Source organism: Lolium perenne, chromosome 1 (assembly GCF_019359855.2).
Source record: "Lolium perenne isolate Kyuss_39 chromosome 1, Kyuss_2.0, whole genome shotgun sequence".
Lineage (NCBI taxonomy): Eukaryota > Viridiplantae > Streptophyta > Magnoliopsida > Poales > Poaceae > Lolium > Lolium perenne.
The window spans coordinates 58,979,634-58,996,674 of record NC_067244.2 but is presented as its reverse complement, the minus strand read 5'-3'; positions in this window follow the sequence as shown (position 1 = coordinate 58,996,674).

The window sequence follows — 17,041 nt, the reverse complement described above, 5'->3', positions numbered from 1 at the left end:
GTTGCCAATCGAACATGTCGGTTGTGATGGCGGGGAGAGTATGCAGTCTACACAAGAATAACTATGAAGCCAAGCCGGCGAGGGTAATGGAGGTGGTGTGTGCTACACTCATCGAAAAAAACCTCATGCCACCCTCGCCACCATTTACCCATCTCATCTATTTATCCTACGCCCCAACAATAACCCTACCCGTGGCTATAAATAATATGTCAGAACACTTTGAGGCTGCCTAACGATTTTTCGAGTGAGTCAGAGAGGAGGAGAAGAAGATGGGCCAACACTCCAAGAAAAAAATAATTAAATTTCCTAGCACGTTACGACCGGATTAACGAAGTGCCAACACGCTCTTGCCGATTCCTCATCGCCGACAGATTCACAAGATTCTGAGGAGAGCCAAGAGGTCGTATCCATTGGTGGATTGAGGAAGGCCGGATCATGGAAGCGCTAACACTCTCGCATATTCCTCATCGACGACGGATTCAAAGGATTCAGAGGAGGTCATGGGGATGGAGCCCATCAATATGTCGTATCTATTGGTTGATCGACACAATACGGATCAAGGAAGCGCCAAGATGCCATGGCCACTGCCGGATCCAGGAGCCATGGCCCAGGTGGCCCATGTGAAAGCCTGCTATTGACTATGGAATATTGTTGCAATATCTTGTTCATAATTGCAACAATAGAGGGTTGTCGTAATATGCTCTACATATTGTCACAGATACAAAACTTGTCGCAGTAAACAATAGTTATTGCAACACAGTGAAATTGAGGCGAAAGATATACGCTATTACAACAAATGTGTGATTTGTTGCAATAGGTGGCCAATTTTTGCCACAATATTTGTGCCTATCGCAACGTGACACAGTTGTTGCAATATGTGTATGAATATTACCATGGATGTATATTTTGTTGCGAGACCTAGCTTCTATCGCAACAAAATGAATAACAGGAGCAACAAAATTTGGTTGTCGCATTATCGTGGCCATAGTGCAACATCCATGCATATTGTTGCAATATACGACCTATATTGCAACAAAACATGAACTTATCACAACAAAACTAAACCATGGCAATATGTGGGGCCTATTACCACAAAAATGAAATTGGTGGCAATATTTCATTTTGTTGCAACGAAATGTGGTTGTAGCAATAAAAATTGTTGCAATAGACCGGATTTCCTGTAGTGAAGGCAAAGTAGTCCACGACCTGCGGCAGCAGCAGCAACAGCTCCTGAAGGAACAAGTGGAGCAAGAGACACAGCAGCACAAGCAAGGGTGGACAGAGCACGACAAAGTAGAAGGGAACATCGGCATTCCCCAGAACTAAACGACGAGGATATGTGCGGGTTGCCATGCTTCACGAGGAGAGTCCGAAAAACTCGAGTCCCTTCGGGATTTAAGTTGCCTGATAACTTCAAGAAATTCGACGGCCTGCAAGATCCAGAGGATTGGCTAGTTGATTACCTCGAGACGGTGAAGCTCACAGGAGGGACCAGAGCAACAGCTATGCAAAGCATCCAGGTGCATTTGAGTGGAGCCGCGCGATCTTGGATAAAGAAACTTCCTCCAGGATCTATCGACAGCTGGGATAGCTTCGAGGACGTATTCGTCAAGAATTTCCGGTCCACATGCAAAAAACCTGCATCGCTAGAGGAATTGAGGGCGTGTCGACAAAAGCCAGACGAACCAATGAGAAAATACATCCAAAGGTGGAATATCATTAAAAACTCGGCAGCGAATATATCTGACGAGAGAGCAATAGATGCGTTTGTCGCAGGAATCAGGCGAGGAGATTTTGTCGAGGATTTGGGGAGGACCAACCCAAAGACAGTATCCGCATTAATGGAGATAGCAAACAGATGGGTAGATGGAGAAGATGCTGTTCATAACAAACGGCATAGGTCACCAGAGGAGGACCGCGGCCGAAATTATCAAAGTAGGCGACGATTTCCTCGGCAGTACTCGAGTTATGATGCTCCTGGGCAAATTTCGGCTGGCTTCCGAGCAAGCGCCGGAGGAAACAACAGAGATGATTACCAGAGGAGCAACGAGCAGCGAGGCAACAATAGAGATGACTCTCGAAACAACAGGCAAAATACCGGGTCAAGGTTCCAGAGACCTTTTGTGTCCCCCGAAGAGATGATGAACGGGCCGTGTCAGATGCATTTTTATCTCGACAATAACGGAAAAAGATAGTCAGGACACTTGCAAAAGGATTGCCGAAATTTCCAGGTAATGTTAAGGTGGGCAGGGCATACTAATGCTCAGGCAGCGCACAGAAATCCTCAAGGACCCAGGAGTGAGATTCACTTGCCACCTCCTCCCGCGATTACGGACGAAAATTGACATCAGCTTAGAATAGCGGCAGCACCTGCACCACCGCCTTATGTTGATCCCAACTCTAACGGAGCGGTCTCGATGATTCAGAAAGGCAGGCCATCCAATAGAGCTCAAAAAGTAATCTCGCGACAGGTGTTCATGGCAGAAAAGATGCCTCCACCAACAGTCGAGTATCTTAACTGGTCAGGGCAAGATATTGGCTTCACAATAGCGGATCATCCACAGCAAGTTCCTCGACCAGGGCAATCAGCACTTATCTTACCAGCAGTAATTGCAGGATTCGACGTATCTCGAGTGTTCATAGATGGCGGCAGCAGTTTAAACCTTATGTATGCAGATACACTAAGGAAGATGAACATATCCCTAGCAAACCTAAAACCAACCGACACGCGATTCCACGGTATCACACCGGAGAAGCCAAGTTATCCGCTGGGGAAGATTAATCTCGACGTTCAGTTTGGGACCCGAGAAAACTACAAAATAGAGAGCCTGGAATTCGAAGTCGTGGATTTCCCATCACAATACCACGCTTTGTTGGGACGCCCAGCATATGCTGGGTTTATGGCGGTACCACATTACACGTACCTGTTGTGGAGGATGCCTGGACCTAAGGGACCAATCACAGTCAAAGGAAGCTTTGCGCTAGCCGATAAGTGCGATAAGGATTTTCATCGACTGTCAGAAACTTTCGGGATGCAAGCAGAATACATGGCGTCAAGACTCACGACTGACTATGATGTGTTGCCAGATGTAGGAAGGCCAAACAAAGAATCAACTTTCAACACTGAGAAAAATTCTAAGGAGGTGCAGATTCACCCGACAGACCCAAAAAAGACGACGTCCATTGCAACAGACATGGACCTCGCATAGGAAAGCGCGCTCGTCGAGTTCCTCCGTGAGCACTGGAAAATCTTCGCATGGTGTCCAGCTGACATGCCAGGAGTACCCAGGGAACTTGACGAGCACCACCTAAACTTGGATCCACTAGCGAGACCAATCAAACAACCTTTGCGGCGTTTTTCGGAGCGAAACCGCAAAGCTATGCTGTCAGAAATCGATCGACTAAGAGAAGCTAGTTTTATCAAGGAGCTGCATACAGAGGCCACATGGGTAGCAAATCCAGTGTTGGTGCCGAAGAAAAACACTAAAGTCCTTCGCATGTGCGTCGATTTTACGTGTCTGAATAAACATTGTCCAAAGGATCACTTTCCCCTCCCGAGGATCGATCAAATTATCGACTCCACGACAGGATGTGAACGTCTTTCCTTCCTGGATGCATACTCTGGTTATAACCAGATCAGATTAAAAGAAGAAGATGAGGTCAAAACAGCGTTCATCACACCTTACGGCGTGTTTTGCTACAGAACAATGCCTTTTGGTCTGAAAAACGCGGGAGCAACATACCAGAGGATGATGCAGAAGTGTTTGGCGACACAAATTGGGAAAAACGTACAAGTGTACATCGACGATGTCGTCATAACATCAAAGAAGGGGACGACGCTAATCGAGGATCTGAAGGAAACGTTCGACAACCTCGACAAGTTCCGCCTCAAGTTGAACCCGACGAAGTGTTCCTTTGGCGTCCCTGCAGGAGAACTTCTTGGGTTTCTAGTCTCAGCAAGAGGGATTGAAGCAAATCCCAAAAAAATCCAAGCTATCGTAACAATGAGGAAGCCAACAAAGTTGAAAGAAATACAGCAGCTAACTGGGAGAGTCGCAGCTTTAAGCAAATTTGTCGCCAGGCTGGGAGAAAAAGCGTTACCGTTCTATACTTTAATCAAGCAAGGGGAGAAATTCCAGTGGAACGAAGAGGCCGATAGAGCCTTCGAGGATTTAAAGCGCACAATTTCGACACCACCAATCTTGGTGGCGCCAAAAGAGAAGGAACCACTCCTGCTATACATCGCAGCCACACCTCAGGTGGTTAGCACGGCGTTAGTCGTTGAAAGAGAGGAAGAAGGAAAACTCCATGGAGTGCAAAGGCCGGTATATTTCATCAGTGAAGTTTTATCGCCTTCCAAACAGCGGTACCCGTAGTACCAGAAGTTAGCATATGGAGTTATCACAACAGCAAGAAAATTGCGCCATTATTTTTCGGCACACCCGATAATAGTGGTCAATGAAGCACCTCTATCAAACATACTGAACAACCCAGAAGCTACAGGGCGTGTCTCCCTTTGGGGAATAGAACTTTCCCCTCGGGACATCACGTATGAAAAAAGAAAGGCAATCAAGTCGCAAGTCTTACCAGATTTCATTGCAGAATGGATGGAGCTGCAAAATACAGGACCCCCAGATTTGTCGAGAACTTGGACCATGAACTTCGATGGATCCAAGAGAGTAGAAGGAGCTGGTGCAGGGGTGATACTCATATCACCTGAAGGAGACAAATTGAAATATGTCCAACGGATGACGTTCCCAAACGCATCTAACAATGAAGCAGAATATGAAGCCCTTATACACGGGATGAAGATGGCGAAAGCTTGCGGCGCAACTCGACTAAAAATCTTTGGCGACTCACAATTGGTAGCTCAGCAGGTTATGAACCAATGTGATGCAGTCAATGATAGCATGGTGGCATACAAGGAGGTGTACAACGAGCTTGAGAAGCTGTTTGATGGATGCGAAGTAAATCACATCAGTAGGCTGAGCAATGATGAAGCCGACGTTCTCGCAAACATCGGGTCGCAGTGCCTCCCAATCCCGCCAGGTGTGTTTTGGGAAGAGATAGCTGAGAGATCCACAAAGACAAAGAAGGCGCAGAAGAAGACGAAGGAGGAGAAAACTTCGGTATATCGTATATGATGGTAGAAGTCCCATGGATGCAAGCGTACATATCGTATATCCTGAGAAAAGAGGACCAGGAGTTAGTGATGATGGTAGAAGTCCCATGGATGCAAGCGTACATATCGTATATCCTGAGAAAAGAAATACCCGACGATCCAGTTGAAGCAAGGCGAGTTATTCGACGATCCAAAGCCTTCACAGTGGTCAAAGGGGAGTTATACAAGCGAAGTATTTCGGGCGTCCTGCAACGGTGTGTTACACCCGAAGAAGGAAGGATAATCTTAAAAGACGTGCACGAGGGAATATGTGGTCACCACGCGAGCAGTCGAGCTATTGCGGCCAAGGTTTTTCGGGCTGGATTTTACTGGTTGACAGCGATCGAGGATGCAAAAGAGATAGTACGAACCTGCGACGCATGCCAGAGATTTGCCGAAAACCCCACTCTCCGGCAGCAGAATTGATGCCAATACCATTGTCTTGGCCCTTTGCCCAATGGGGACTCGATATGGTGGGCAAATTGCACAAGGCTTTGCCAGGAGGATACGAGTACATGTTGGTTGCTGTCGATAAATTCACCAAGTGGATAGAAGCGAAGCCGATAAATTCACCAGATGCAGCATCAGCAATAAAATTCGTGAAGGGCATCGTTTTTCGATTTGGAGTACCTCACAGCATCGTCACAGACAATGGTAGTAACTTTACGTCCAAGGAGTTCAAGGCATACTGCGCAGAAGTAGGCATCAAATTGCACTTCGCGTCAGTTGGGCACCCGCAAACCAACGGTCAAGTCGAGAAAGCCAGTGGTATCATCTGCAATGGTATTAAAAAGCGCCTGCTAGGACCGCTTGAAAAAGCTCGACATACCTGGCCAGAAGAATTGCCAAGTGTCCTGTGGAGTATTCGAACAACACCAAATACGGCGACACAAGAAACTCCGTTCTTCCTCGTCCATGGAGCTGAGGTAGTACTACCGATCGAAATAGAGCATGACTCCCCAAGAGTCACAGAGTATGATGAAGAAACTTCAAGAAGAGCTTTGGAGGACGATGTGGATGCACTCGACGAAGCTCGAGATGAAGTACTCTCACGAGTCACCAAGTACCAGCAGGACCTTAAAAATTACCACAGTCGACGATTGCGGCCAAGATCTTTCCAGGTCGGAGATTTGGTCTTACGGCTCAATCAGCAAAGTACAGAAAAGCTCGAGTCACCATGGCTGGGTCCTTACGTCGTCACGGAAGTAATCGAAGGAGGAGCATACAGGATCAAGGACAAGAAGACAGGGGTTCACGAGAAAAACCCTTGGAACGTGGCGCAGCTCAGGCGGTTCTACGCTTAGAGTCAAAAAATAGTCCTCCTTTGTAAAAATACAATGTACTGAAACGCCCGCGAGTTTTCAGACGCACTCTTTTCCTTTTCAGGGCACCGAGTGGGGCTGGAAAGGTTTTTAATGAGGCGGGCTCGCGGTGCTGCAATATAGGAAAAGATAGTGATGAGATACATCTTTTTTCTTCGACAGGCTCGGGGGCTCATAACCCGCGACAGCAAAATACATATATTCTCGCAAAAAAGTAAAGTTTTCGAGACGACAAAATAGTATAAGCTCCAGCCAAAGGCTCGGGGGCTTCACAATATAGATTACACTTTACAATATAGACAACTTCATCAATACAAAGAATTTGACAAAAATATAGACATAACTTTTCACAATATAGTACAACTCAGTCAAGGCCTAATATACTATCTATGGATAAACCTTTGGTTGTCTTGTGCTCAGCATAGCTCCCCTTAACGAAGAATTCGGAATCCATCCGAAGAAGTTCATCCATCATCGCTTCGGCCACAGGAGTCACCATGTCATTGATTTCGTCGATGTTATTTTTTCGTCGCGATTTTTTGGCCAAGCAGTCAGCAACAATCTTCTTCAGGTCCAATTTTGGATGGCAAATATGTATCATGATCATGGCGAATCTTGCTCCAGCAGTCAACTGAGCTCGCACAAAGTTATGAATACGAGGGGCATCTCGGAACTTTTCCATCAATCTAAGAAGAGTTTCGGGAGCTTCATTTCGAGGAAACATAGTCTTGTAAACAAGGGTCAAGGTTCTCGTGCAGAAGTTAAGAAATTCGCGAACCTGACAGGCGCGGTCTTGGAACCTGACAATCTGTTGGGTTCGCTCGGGAGTGGCCCAGAAGAGGCAGCCATGGTTAAGAGAAAGGTTAACAAGGAGGTTCGTTCTCACATTCACCCTTTCATCTTCAGCAGCAGCGTCGAGAACAGAACCTATTGAGCGACAGAACAAGACATTCAAAAAAAGGGGGGGTACAGCAAAAGGCAGAAGCAATTCTAGGTTGAAAAAGCATACCTAACATATCCACACTAGCTTCAGTCATTAGCTCGAGCATATTATTTTCTCGAGCAGTTGCTTTTTCAGCTTCCGAAATAGCAGCATCCTTGGCAGTTATAGCTTCTTTAGCTTGTTGAAGGGCAATCTTCTCTCTTTCGGATGCTTTACGGGATTACTCCATCATCGCAAGAGTCTGCTTTTTCATGGACTGAAGTTGTTGGCGAAGTTCTTGCAAATCTTGCGAGGAGTGTTTACTCGAAGAACCTTCGATAAGGTTATCATCGACAAGTGCTTTCTTCGAGAAGGAAGAAGCAGGAGAAGTATCAGCAGGATGAGGATTGGCGGAGTAGTTATCAAATATCAACTGGAAAAGAAAAATTCAGTATCAACGACCATGCAAAATAGAATTCCATTGATCTTCGGGAAATTTACACAGATATTACAGAAGGGTTCTTCAAAAGTATTACTACGACAATTGTCGCCAAAGCTACTATGGCGACAACTTCAAAAGAAACAGGAAAACAAAAAAGATAGGGCATTCTACTAGACCTCCGGCTTTGACGAGCTAGGGGCAGGAGTAGGCTTGAATCCAAGATAAGCGAGGATCTTCTTTGTGTTGGGCTTCGCAGCCTTGATCAGCGATCGCCACTTCGTGGTCTCCATCTCCTGTGTGTCGCCAACTTTGGTCCAGTCGATGTTTTGCTGGCTGTCAGCAACCAGGGCGACAGTGCTTTCAACGGCAACCTTCATATTTTCTTGGCGCAGCTTCAGTCCAAGATCTTCTGGCGGATTAAAGTCCTTGGCAAGAGCAAGGAAAGTCGCGGGTTCCTTTTTCTTCGGGAAGAAGTAAGGGTAGAGCCGCGACAATCCTTCCTTGGCCTGATCAATGCCTTCGCGTGCTTCTGTTCCGTGAAACTCAAGGAAAGCAAGCGCGTCAAGAAGAGGATCATTGTCAGGATCTTCAAGTTCAAATTCCTGAGAACCTGTCAAAGGCAGAAATTTATTGATCAACAAATGAGTAAAGAAAAGCAAATCCAAAGAACACAAAATGGTTCGAGTACTCACTGACAAAGCGACGGTTTTGCGACTTCAGCCGTTTAGTAATCGCGTCTTTGCGAGCAGATTGTGCGGCTATATGCTCGCTCAATGAAGTCTCGGCGTCGTGAAGCCTCTTCTGAAGATCTTCGACACCAGCAGCATCGGCCTTGGCCTTGTCAGCCTCTGCCCTAGCTTTACTAGCATCTGATTCAGCCTTCTTACGAGCCTCCTCACTTTGCTCTAATTTTTGAGCAAGTGTGTCGGCACGTTTGTTGGCCTCCGCCAGTTTTTCTGCCAAAATAGTCAAGTCCAGTCAAAATCAAGACAAGAAAGGAGTGAGAAGGAAAGGGTAAAGAGCAGCAAAAAGACATTACCTTCAGCTTTGCTAGCGTACTCGCGGTACCCAACGAATTGGGCACCGAAGCGGATGAATTCCTTAATCAAAGGCTGTTAAAAGAAAGATAGAGAAAGAAAGCGTCGGTAGGGGAAAAAGTGCGATAGCACAAAATCAAAAGAAGCAAACAGAGAAAACATCGACAGCATCAGAAAGCATTCAAGGACTTACATCATCCAAAAGAGGAGTCGAGGAGCTACCCATTGGTAGGGTAGGCTCCGTGATTGTTTCAACCCTCGCCCTTTTTGGTGAAGGGACAAGGGGGCTTGCGGGAGGAGCAGGTTCGTTGGTGTTTTGTTGAGGAGGCGAAGATTCTTCTCCTTCAACTTGCACTTCAGAAACAACTAGAGTATGCGACGTACTCGTTCAAGCAGTCGCATCAATAGCTAGCATTTCTTCCTCGTCACCACTACGATTAAATGGCGGCAGTATAAGAAGCAAGATAGACAAAAATCTTCAAGTAGCAAAACAGTAAGAAACAAAAGGTGACTTACGAACTGACGAGGGCTTCAAGGTATGGATCGAAAGCTGCCTTCCGACGTGAAGGAGCAGCTTCTTCGGCTTTGGAGGTGCCGGAATCTTCGACATCAGTCCTCTTCCTTTTGTTCTTTGGAGAAACAGCAGGAGGAGGAGACTGTGCCAATGTGGTAGCCTCAGAGGCAGCCTCCTTTTCAGAGGATCCCACAGATTTTCGAGAACCTGCGGGTTCATTCTCAAAAGAAGGAGCATCTTGGTTGTCATCAGTGACAACAGCTCGTTCTTCGACTTCTCCACCTTCAGGAAGGGGAGGAAGCGAGACAAGATCTGTATGGTCAAGGGGAGGTGTCAATAAAAGAGTTATGTAAAGGATGGCAAACAAAAATGAGCCAGTCGACAAAGGTTACCTTGGGAAGCGCATTGGTGGCACTATATGGTTTTACGTGACAAGAAGAAGGGACAGGATCTTTTGAAGTTAGGGAGGAGATCTTCCGGACAAGTTTTTCTAAATCCTTGACCGACAAATCCACCGACAACCGATCCACATCATTGTCGCCAGCATACTTCCAGAGGGGATTTTTGCGAGCCTGTAGAGGCTGCACTCTGATTCTAAGGAAATATGCCGTGATCTGGATACCCGACAGCTCTTTGCCGCGGGTGTTTTGCAGTTCGTGGATGCGGGTCATCAATGCCTCCGTCGCCGTTTTTTCTTCCTCGGTAGCCTTGATACGTCTCCGACGTATCGATAATTTCTTATGTTACATGCCACATTATTGATGATATCTACATGTTTTATGCATACTTTATGTCATAATTATGCGTTTTCCGGAACTAACCTATTGACGAGATGCCGAAGGGCCAGTTGCTGTTTTCTGCTGTTTTTGGTTTCAGAAATCCTAGTAAGGAAATATTCTCGGAATTGGACGAAATCAACGGCCAGCACCTTAGAATCACGCGAAGCTTCCAGAACACCCGAGAGAGGCCAGAGGGGGGCCACTGGGCCCCCAGATGATAGGCTGGCACGGCCAGGGGGTGGGCCGCGCCCCCCTACTGTGTCGCCGCCTCGTCAGCCCTCCGACTCCGCCTCTTCGCCTATTTAAAGGTCCCTGACCTAAATCTTCGATACGGAAAAGCCACGGTACGAGAAACCTTCCAGAGCCGCCGCCATCGTGAAGCCAAGATCTGGGGGACAGGAGTCTCTGTTCCGGCACGCCGCCGGGACGGGGAAGTGCCCCCGGAAGGCTTCTCCATCGACACCGCTGCCATCTCCACTGCCATCTTCATCAACGCTGCTGTCTCCCATGAGGAGGGAGTAGTTCTCCATCGAGGCTAAGGGCTGTACCGGTAGCTATGTGGTTAATCTCTCTCCTATGTACTTCAATACAATAATCTCATGAGCTGCCTTACATGATTGAGATTCATATGATGATGCTTGTAATCTAGATGTCGTTATGCTAGTCAAGTGGATTTTACTTATGTGATCTCCGGAGACTCCTTGTCCCACGTGTGTAAAGGTGTCAGTGTGTGCACCGTGTGGGTCTCTTAGGCTATATTTCACAGAATACTTATTCACTGTTATGAATGGCATAGTGAAGTGCTTATTTATATCTCTTTATGATTGCAATGTGTTTTGTATCACAATCTATCTGTGTGCTACTCTAGTGATGTTATTAAAGTAGTTTATTCCTCCTGCACGGTGTAATGGTGACAGTGTGTGCATCGTGTAGTACTTGGCGTAGGCTATTATTGTGATCTCTTGTAGATTATGAAGTTAACTATTGCTATGATAGTATTGATGTGATCTATGCCTCCTTTCGTAGTGTGATGGTGACAGTGTGCATGCTATGTTAGTACTTGGTTTGGTTATGTTGATCTGTCATGCACTCTAAGGTTATTTAAACATGAATATCGAATATTGTGGAGCTTGTTAACTCCGGCATTGAGGGTTCGTGTAATCCTACGCAGTTAGTGGTGTTCATCATCCAACAAGAGAGTGTAGAGTCTAGCATCTATCTATTTATTCTGTTATGTGATCAAAGTTGAGAGTATCCACTAGTGAAAGTATGATCCCTAGGCCTTGTTCCTAAATACTGCTATCGCTGCCTGTTTACTGTTCTACTGCATCTGTACTGTCCGCAATATTACCACCATCAACCACACGCCAGTCCTGGACAGCAAAGCACTTTTCTGGCGCTGTTGCTACTGCTCATACTTATTCATACCACCTGTATTTCACTATCTCTTAGCCGAACTAGTGCACCTATTAGTTGTGTTGGGGACACAAGAGACTTCTTGCTTTGTGGTTGCAGGGTTGCATGAGAGGGATATCTTTGACCTCTTCCTCCCTGAGATCGATAAACCTTGGGTGATCCACTTAAGGGAAACTTGCTGCTGTTCTACAAACCTCTGCTCTTGGAGGCCCAACACTGTCTACAAGAACAGAAGCTCCCGTAGACATCAAGCACTTTTCTGGCGCCGTTGCCGGGGAGGAAAGGTAAAAGGTACTCACACTCCGGATCTCGGCTACTAAGCTATTTTCCGGCGCCATTGTAAGTACTCAAAGCTATTTCCTTTAGATCCTGCAATTGCATCTTTTTGTTTCTTGTTTACACTAGTTAGGCATAATGGAAAACAACAAAAATATGAGAGATCTTTATGAACTTTATCTTGAATTAGGACATGATGTGTTTGAAGAGAGAATTAAAAAAACCCATGGAACTTTATATGCATGCTAATGGGAATGTTATTAATATGAATGCTTTGAACACTATTGTTGCTAATGCTATGGAAAATTCTAAGCTTGGGGAAGCTGGTTTTGATGAGCTTGATATTTTTAGTCCCCCAAGCATTGAGGAGAAAATTTACTTTGATGATACTTTGCCTCCTATTTATGATGATTATAATGATAGTAGTATTTTGCTGCCGTCTGTTATGGAGGATAAATTTTATTATGATTACAATATGCCTCCTATATTTGATGATGAGAATAATAATGATAGCTACTTTGTTGAATTTGCTCCCACTACTACTAATAAAATTGATTATGCTTATGTGGAGAGTAATAATTTTATGCATGAGACTCATGATAAGAATGCTTTATGTGATAGTTATATTGTTGAGTTTGCTCATGATGCTACTGGATATTATTATGAGAGAGGAAAATATGGTTGTATAAATTTTCATGTTACTAAAATGCCTCTCTATATGCTAATTTTTTTGAAGCTACACTTGTTCTATCTTCCTATGCTTGTTACTTTGCTCTTCATGAACTTATTTATTTACAAGATTCCTTTTCATAGGAAGCATGTTAGGCTTAAATTTGTTTCATACTTGCCTCTTTATGCTCTCTTTTGCTTCAAAAACTATTTCTTGCGAGTGCATCATTAAAACTGCTGAGCCCATCTTAATGGCTATAAAGAAAGAACTTCTTGGGAGATAACCCATGTGTTTATTTTACTACTGCACTTTTATTTTATATTTGAGTCTTGGAAGTTGATACTACTGTAGCAAACTCTCCTTATCTTATTTTATTGCATTGTTGTACCAAGTAAAGTCTTTGATAGTAAGGTTCATACTAGATTTGGATTACTGCGCAGAAACAGATTTCTTGCTATAACGAATCTGGGCCTAATTCTCTGTAGGTAACTTAGAAAATTATGCCAATTTACGTGAGTGATCCTCAGATATGTATGCAACTTTCATTCAATTTGAGCATTTTCATTTGAGCAAGTCTGGTGCCTCAATAAAATTCGTCTTTACGGACTGTTCTGTTTTGACAGATTCTGCCTTTTATTTCGCATTGCTTCTTTTGCTATGTTGGATGAATTTCTTTGTTCCATTAACTTCCAGTAGCTTTGGGCAATATTCAGAAGTGTTAAGAATGATTGTGTCACCTCTGAACATGTGAATTTTTGATTATGCACTAACCCTCTAATGAATTTGTTTCGAGTTTGGTGTGGAGGAAGTTTTCAAGGGTCAAGAGAGGAGGATGATACAATGTGATCAAGAAGAGTGAAAGCTCTAAGCTTGGGGATGCCCCGGTGGTTCAACCCTGCATATATCAAGAAGACTCAAGCGTCTAAGCTTGGGGATGCCCAAGGCATCCCCTTCTTCATCGACAACATTATCAGGTTCCTTCTCTTGAAACTATATTTTTATTCGGTCACATCCTATGTACTTTACTTGGAGTGTCTGTATGTTTTTGTTTTTGTTTTTGTTTGAATAAATTCTTGTGTGGGAGAGAGACACGCTCCGCTGGTTCATATGAACACATGTGTTCTTAGCTTTTAATGTTCATGGCGAAGGTTGAAACTGCTTCGTTAATTGTTATATGGTTGGAAACGGGAAATGCTACATGTAGTAATTGGTATGATGTCTTGAATAATGTGATACTTGGCAATTTTTGTGCTCATGCTTAAGCTTTTGCATCATATACTTTGCACCTATTAATGAAGAAATACATAGAGCTTGCTAAAATTTGGTTTGCATAATTGGTCTCTCTAAGGTCTAGATAATTTATAGTAAAGAATTTGAACAACAAGGAAGACGGTGTAGAGTCTTATAATGTTTACAATATGTCTTTTATGTGAGTTTTGCTGCACCGATTCATCCTTGTGTTTGTTTAAAATAACCTTGCTAGCCTAAACCTTGTATCGAGAGGGAATACTTCTCATGCATCCAAATCCTTGAGCCAAACACTATGCCACTTGTGTCCACCATACCTACCTACTACATGGTATTTCTCCGCCATTCCAAAGTAAATTGCTTGAGTGCTACCTTTAAAATTTCCATTCTCTACCTTTGCAATATATAGCTCATGGGACAAATAGCCTAAAAACTATTGTGGTATTGAATATGTACTTATGCACTTTATCTCTTATTAAGTTGCTTGTTGTGCGATAACCATGTTCCTGGGGACGCCATCAACTACACTTTGTTGAATATCATGTGAGTTGCTATGCATGTCCGTCTTGTCTGAAGTAAGGGCGATTTACCACTAGTTGAATGGTTAGAGCATGCATACTGTTAGAGAAGAACATTGGGCCGCTAACTAAAGCCATGAATCATGGTGGAAGTTTCAGTTTTGGACAAATATCCTCAATCTCATATGAGAACATTAATTGTTGCTAAATGCTTATGCATTAAAGAGGAGTCCATTATCTGTTGTCTATGTTGTCCCGGTATGGATGTCTAAGTTGAGAATAATCAAAAGCGAGAAATCCAATGCGAGCTTTCTCCTTAGACCTTTGTACAGGCGGCATAGAGGTACCCCTTTGTGACACTTGGTTGAAACATGTGTATTGCGATGATAATCCCGGTAATCCGAGCTAATTAGGACAAGGTGCGGGCACTATTAGTATACTATGCATGAGGCTTGCAACTTGCAAGATATAATTTACATGATACATATGCTTTATTACTACCGTTGACAAAATTGTTTCTTGTTTTCAAAACCAAAGCTCTAGCACAAATATAGCAATCAATGCTTCCCTCTGCGAAGGGCCATTCTTTTACTTTTATGTTGAGTCAGTTTACCTACTTCCTTCCATCTTAGAAGCAAACACTTGTGTGAACTGTGCATTGATTCCTACATACTTGCATATTGCACTTGTTATATTACTTTGCATTGACAACTATCCATGAGATATACATGTTATAAGTTGAAAGCAACCGCTGAAACTTCATCTTCCTTTGTGTTGCTTCAATACCTCTACTTTGAATTATTGCTTTATGAGTTAACTCTTATGCAAGACTTATTGATGCTTGTCTTTAAGTACTATTCATGAAAAGTCTTTGCTTTATGATTCATTTGTTTACTCATGTCATTACCATTGTTTTGATCGCTGCATTCATTACATATGCTTACAATAGTATGATCAAGGTTATGATGGCATGTCACTCCAGAAATTATCTTTGTTATCGTTTACCTGCTCGGGACGAGCAGAAACTAAGCTTGGGGATGTTGATACATCTCCGACGTATCGATAATTTCTTATGTTACATGCCACATTATTGATGATATCTACATGTTTTATGCATACTTTATGTCATATTTATGCGTTTTCCGGAACTAACCTACTGACGAGATGCCGAAGGGCCAGTTGCTGTTTTCTGCTGTTTTTGGTTTCAGAAATCCTAGTAAGAAAATATTCTCGGAATTGGACGAAATCAACGCCCAGCATCTTAGAATCACGCGAAGCTTCCAGAACACCCGAGAGAGGCCAGAGGCGGGCCACTGGGCCCCCAGATGATAGGCTGGCGCGGCCAGGGGGTGGGCCGCGCCCCCCTACTGTGTCGCCGCCTCGTCAGCCCTCCGACTCCGCCTCTTCGCCTATTTAAAGGTCCCTGACCTAAATCTTCGATACGGAAAAGCCACGGTATGAGAAACCTTCCAGAGCCACCGCCATCGCGAAGCCAAGATCTGGGGGACAGGAGTCTCTGTTCCGGCACGCCGCCGGGACGGGGAAGTGCCCCCGGAAGGCTTCTCCATCGACACCGCTGCCATCTCCACCGCCATCTTCATCAACGCTGCTGTCTCCCATGAGGAGGGAGTAGTTCTCCATCGAGGCTAAGGGCTGTACCGGTAGCTATGTGGTTAATCTCTCTCCTATGTACTTCAATACAATAATCTCATGAGCTGCCTTACATGATTGAGATTCATATGATGATGCTTGTAATCTAGATGTCGTTATGCTAGTCAAGTGGATTTTACTTATGTGATCTCCGGAGACTCCTTGTCCCACGTGTGTAAAGGTGACAGTGTGTGCACCGTGTGGGTCTCTTAGGCTATATTTCACAGAATACTTATTCACTGTTATGAATGGCATAGTGAAGTGCTTATTTATATCTCTTTATGATTGCAATGTGTTTTGTATCACAATTTATCTGTGTGCTACTCTAGTGATGTTATTAAAGTAGTTTATTCCTCCTGCACGGTGTAATGGTGACAGTGTGTGCATCGTGTAGTACTTGGTGTAGGCTATGATTGTGATCTCTTGTAGATTATGAAGTTAACTATTGCTATGATAGTATTGATGTGATCTATGCCTCCTTTCGTAGTGTGATGGTGACAGTGTGCATGCTATGTTAGTACTTGGTTTGGTTATGTTGATCTGTCATGCACTCTAAGGTTATTTAAACATGAACATCGAATATTGTGGAGCTTGTTAACTCCGGCATTGAGGGTTCGTGTAATCCTACGCAGTTAGTGGTGTTCATCATCCAACAAGAGAGTGTAGAGTCTAGCATCTATCTATTTATTCTGTTATGTGATCAAAGTTGAGAGTGTCCACTAGTGAAAGTATGATCCCTAGGCCTTGTTCCTAAATACTGCTATCGCTGCCTGTTTACTGTTCTACTGCATCTGTACTGTCCGCAATATTACCACCATCAACCACACGCCAGTCCTGGACAGCAAAACACTTTTCTGGCACTGTTGCTACTGCTCATACTTATTCATACCACCTGTATTTCACTATCTCTTCGCCGAACTAGTGCACCTATTAGGTGTGTTGGGGACACAAGAGACTTCTTGCTTTGTGGTTGCAGGGTTGCATTAGAGGGATATCTTTGACCTCTTCCTCCCTGAGATCGATAAACCTTGGGTGATCCACTTAAGGGAAACTTGCTGCTGTTCTACAAACCTCTGCTCTTGGAGG